The sequence below is a fragment of the Oncorhynchus clarkii genome, unplaced genomic scaffold, assembly GCF_045791955.1.
Source record: "Oncorhynchus clarkii lewisi isolate Uvic-CL-2024 unplaced genomic scaffold, UVic_Ocla_1.0 unplaced_contig_13523_pilon_pilon, whole genome shotgun sequence".
NCBI classification, from domain to species: Eukaryota; Metazoa; Chordata; class Actinopteri; order Salmoniformes; family Salmonidae; genus Oncorhynchus; species Oncorhynchus clarkii.
The window spans coordinates 54,316-60,350 of NW_027258145.1; positions in this window are offsets into that span (position 1 = coordinate 54,316).

Below are 6,035 nucleotides of genomic sequence, written 5' to 3' on the forward strand. Positions count from 1 at the left end.
ATATAGCTCAGTACTTGTTTTGTATATTTTATATTGCATATTATATAGCTCAGTACTTGTTTTGTATATTTTATATTGCATATTATATAGCTCAGTACTTGTTTTGTATAATTTATATTGCATATTATATAGCTCAGTACTTGTTTTGTATATTTTATATTGCATATTATATAGCTCAGTACTTGTTTTGTATATTTTATATTGCATATAATATATCTCAGTACTTGTTTTGTATATTTTATATTGCATTCAATATATATCTAAGTATTTGTTTTGTATATTTTATATTGCATATTATATAGCTCAGTACTTGTTTTGTATATTTTATATTGCATATTATATAGCTCAGTACTTGTTTTGTATATTTTATATTGCATATTATATAGCTCAGTACTTGTTTTGTATATTTTATATTGCATATTATATAGCTCAGTACTTGTTTTGTATAATTTATATTGCATACAATATAGCTCAGTACTTGTTTTGTATAATTTATATTGCATACAATATAGCTCAGTACTTGTTTTGTATATTTTATATTGCATACAATATAGCTCAGTACTTGTTTTGTATAATTTATATTGCATATTATATAGCTCAGTACTTGTTTTGTATATTTTATATTGCATATTATATAGCTCAGTACTTGTTTTGTATAATTTATATTGCATACAATATAGCTCAGTACTTGTTTTGTATATTTTATATTGCATACAATATAGCTCAGTACTTGTTTTGTATATTTTATATTGCATATTATATAGCTCAGTACTTGTTTTTTATATTTTATATTGCATATTATATAGCTCAGTACTTGTTTTGTATAATTTATATTGCATATTATATAGCTCAGTACTTGTTTTGTATAATTTATATTGCATATTATATAGCTTAGTACTTGTTTTGTATATTTTATATCGCATATTATATAGCTCAGTACTTGTTTTGTATATTTTATATTGCATATTGTATAGCTCAGTACTTGTTTTTTATATTTTATATTGCATATTATATAGCTCAGTACTTGTTTTGTATATTTTATATTGCATATTATATAGCTCAGTACTTGTTTTGTATATTTTATATTGCATATTATATAGCTCAGTACTTGTTTTGTATATTTTATATTGCATATTATATAGCTCAGTACTTGTTTTGTATATTTTATATTGCATATTATATAGCTCAGTACTTGTTTTGTATAATTTATATTGCATACAATATAGCTCAGTACTTGTTTTGTATAATTCATATTGCATACAATATAGCTCAGTACTTGTTTTGTATATTTTATATTGCATACAATATAGCTCAGTACTTGTTTTGTATAATTTATATTGCATATTATATAGCTCAGTACTTGTTTTGTATATTTTATATTGCATATTATATAGCTCAGTACTTGTTTTGTATAATTTATATTGCATACAATATAGCTCAGTACTTGTTTTGTATATTTTATATTGCATACAATATAGCTCAGTACTTGTTTTGTATATTTTATATTGCATATTATATAGCTCAGTACTTGTTTTGTATATTTTATATTGCATATTATATAGCTCAGTACTTGTTTTGTATATTTTATATTGCATATTATATAGCTCAGTACTTGTTTTGTATAATTTATATTGCATATTATATAGCTCAGTACTTGTTTTGTATAATTTATATTGCATATTATATAGCTCAGTACTTGTTTTGTATATTTTATATTGCATATTATATAGCTCAGTACTTGTTTTGTATATTTTATATTGCATATTATATAGCTCAGTACTTGTTTTGTATAATTTATATTGCATATCATATAGCTCAGTACTTATTTGTATATTTTATATTGCATATTATATAGCTCAGTACTTGTTTTGTATATTTTATATTGCATATTATATAGCTCAGTACTTGTTTTGTATAATTTATATTGCATACAATATAGCTCACTACTTGTTTTGTATAATTTATATTGCATACAATATAGCTCAGTACTTGTTTTGTATATTTTATATTGCATACAATATAGCTCAGTACTTGTTTTGTATAATTTATATTGCATATTATATAGCTCAGTACTTGTTTTGTAAATTTTATATTGCATATTATATAGCTCAGTACTTGTTTTGTATAATTTATATTGCATACAATATAGCTCAGTACTTGTTTTGTATATTTTATATTGCATATTATATAGCTCAGTACTTGTTTTGTATAATTTATATTGCATACAATATAGCTCAGTACTTGTTTTGTATATTTTATATTGCATACAATATAGCTCAGTACTTGTTTTGTATATTTTATATTGCATATTATATAGCTCAGTACTTGTTTTGTATATTTTATATTGCATATTATATAGCTCAGTACTTGTTTTGTATATTTTATATTGCATATTATATAGCTCAGTACTTGTTTTGTATAATTTATATTGCATATTATATAGCTCAGTACTTGTTTTGTATAATTTATATTGCATATTATATAGCTCAGTACTTGTTTTGTATATTTTATATTGCATATTATATAGCTCAGTACTTGTTTTGTATATTTTATATTGCATATTATATAGCTCAGTACTTGTTTTGTATAATTTATATTGCATATCATATAGCTCAGTACTTGTTTTGTATATTTTATATTGCATATTATATAGCTCAGTACTTGTTTTGTATATTTTATATTGCATATTATATAGCTCAGTACTTGTTTTGTATCATTTATATTGCATACAATATAGCTCAGTACTTGTTTTGTATAATTTATATTGCATACAATATAGCTCAGTACTTGTTTTGTATATTTTATATTGCATACAATATAGCTCAGTACTTGTTTTGTATAATTTATATTGCATATTATATAGCTCAGTACTTGTTTTGTAAATTTTATATTGCATATTATATAGCTCAGTACTTGTTTTGTATAATTTATATTGCATACAATATAGCTCAGTACTTGTTTTGTATATTTTATATTGCATACAATATAGCTCAGTACTTGTTTTGTATATTTTATATTGCATATTATATAGCTCAGTACTTGTTTTGTATATTTTATATTGCATATTATATAGCTCAGTACTTGTTTTGTATATTTTATATTGCATATTATATAGCTCAGTACTTGTTTTGTATATTTTATATTGCATATTATATAGCTCAGTACTTGTTTTGTATATTTTATATTGCATATTATATAGCTCAGTACTTGTTTTGTATATTTTATATTGCATATTATATAGCTCAGTACTTGTTTTCTATAATTTATATTGCATATTATATAGCTCATTACTTGTTTTGTATAATTTATATTGCATATTATATAGCTCAGTACTTGTTTTGTATAATTTATATTGCATATTATATAGCTCAGTACTTGTTTTGTATATTTTATATTGCATATTATATAGCTCAGTACTTGTTTTGTATATTTTATATTGCATATTATATAGCTCAGTACTTGTTTTGTATATTTTATATTGCATATTATATAGCTCAGTACTTGTTTTGTATATTTTATATTGCATATTATATAGCTCAGTACTTGTTTTGTATATTTTATATTGCATATTATATAGCTCAGTACTTGTTTTGTATATTTTATATTGCATATTATATAGCTCAGTACTTGTTTTGTATATTTTATATTGCATATTATATAGCTCAGTACTTGTTTTGTATATTTTATATTGCATATTATATAGCTCAGTACTTGTTTTGTATATTTTATATTGCATATTATATAGCTCAGTACTTGTTTTGTATAATTTATATTGCATATTATATAGCTCAGTACTTGTTTTGTATAATTTATATTGCATATTATATAGCTTAGTACTTGTTTTGTATATTTTATATCGCATATTATATAGCTCAGTACTTGTTTTGTATATTTTATATTGCATATTATATAGCTCAGTACTTGTTTTGTATATTTTATATTGCATATTATATAGCTCAGTACTTGTTTTGTATATTTTATATTGCATATTATATAGCTCAGTACTTGTTTTGTATATTTTATATTGCATATTATATAGCTCAGTACTTGTTTTGTATATTTTATATTGCATATTATATAGCTCAGTACTTGTTTTGTATATTTTATATTGCATATTATATAGCTCAGTACTTGTTTTGTATAATTTATATTGCATACAATATAGCTCAGTACTTGTTTTGTATAATTCATATTGCATACAATATAGCTCAGTACTTGTTTTGTATATTTTATATTGCATACAATATAGCTCGGTACTTGTTTTGTATAATTTATATTGCATATTATATAGCTCAGTACTTGTTTTGTATATTTTATATTGCATATTATATAGCTCAGTACTTGTTTTGTATAATTTATATTGCATACAATATAGCTCAGTACTTGTTTTGTATATTTTATATTGCATACAATATAGCTCAGTACTTGTTTTGTATATTTTATATTGCATATTATATAGCTCAGTACTTGTTTTGTATAATTTATATTGCATACAATATAGCCAGTACTTGTTTTGTATATTTTATATTGCATACAATATAGCTCAGTACTTGTTTTGTATATTTTATATTGCATATTATATAGCTCAGTACTTGTTTTGTATATTTTATATTGCATATTATATAGCTCAGTACTTGTTTTGTATATTTTATATTGCATATTATATAGCTCAGTACTTGTTTTGTATAATTTATATTGCATATTATATAGCTCAGTACTTGTTTTGTATAATTTATATTGCATATTATATAGCTCAGTACTTGTTTTGTATATTTTATATTGCATATTATATAGCTCAGTACTTGTTTTGTATATTTTATATTGCATATTATATAGCTCAGTACTTGTTTTGTATAATTTATATTGCATATCATATAGCTCAGTACTTGTTTTGTATATTTTATATTGCATATCATATAGCTCAGTACTTGTTTTGTATATTTTATATTGCATATTATATAGCTCAGTACTTGTTTTGTATAATTTATATTGCATACAATATAGCTCAGTACTTGTTTTGTATAATTTATATTGCATACAATATAGCTCAGTACTTGTTTTGTATATTTTATATTGCATACAATATAGCTCAGTACTTGTTTTGTATAATTTATATTGCATATTATATAGCTCAGTACTTGTTTTGTAAATTTTATATTGCATATTATATAGCTCAGTACTTGTTTTGTATAATTTATATTGCATACAATATAGCTCAGTACTTGTTTTGTATATTTTATATTGCATACAATATAGCTCAGTACTTGTTTTGTATATTTTATATTGCATATTATATAGCTCAGTACTTGTTTTGTATATTTTATATTGCATATTATATAGCTCAGTACTTGTTTTGTATATTTTATATTGCATATTATATAGCTCAGTACTTGTTTTCTATAATTTATATTGCATATTATATAGCTCATTACTTGTTTTGTATAATTTATATTGCATATTATATAGCTCAGTACTTGTTTTGTATAATTTATATTGCATATTATATAGCTCAGTACTTGTTTTGTATATTTTATATTGCATATTATATAGCTCAGTACTTGTTTTGTATATTTTATATTGCATATTATATAGCTCAGTACTTGTTTTGTATATTTTATATTGCATATTATATAGCTCAGTACTTGTTTTGTATATTTTATATTGCATATTATATAGCTCAGTACTTGTTTTGTATATTTTATATTGCATATTATATAGCTCAGTACTTGTTTTGTATATTTTATATTGCATATTATATAGCTCAGTACTTGTTTTGTATATTTTATATTGCATACTATATAGCTCAGTACTTGTTTTGTATATTTTATATTGCATATTATATAGCTCAGTACTTGTTTTGTATATTTTATATTGCATATTATATAGCTCAGTACTTGTTTTGTATAATTTATATTGCATATTATATAGCTCAGTACTTGTTTTGTATAATTTATATTGCATATTATATAGCTCAGTACTTGTTTTGTATATTTTATATTGCATATTATATAGCTCAGTACTTGTTTTGTATATTT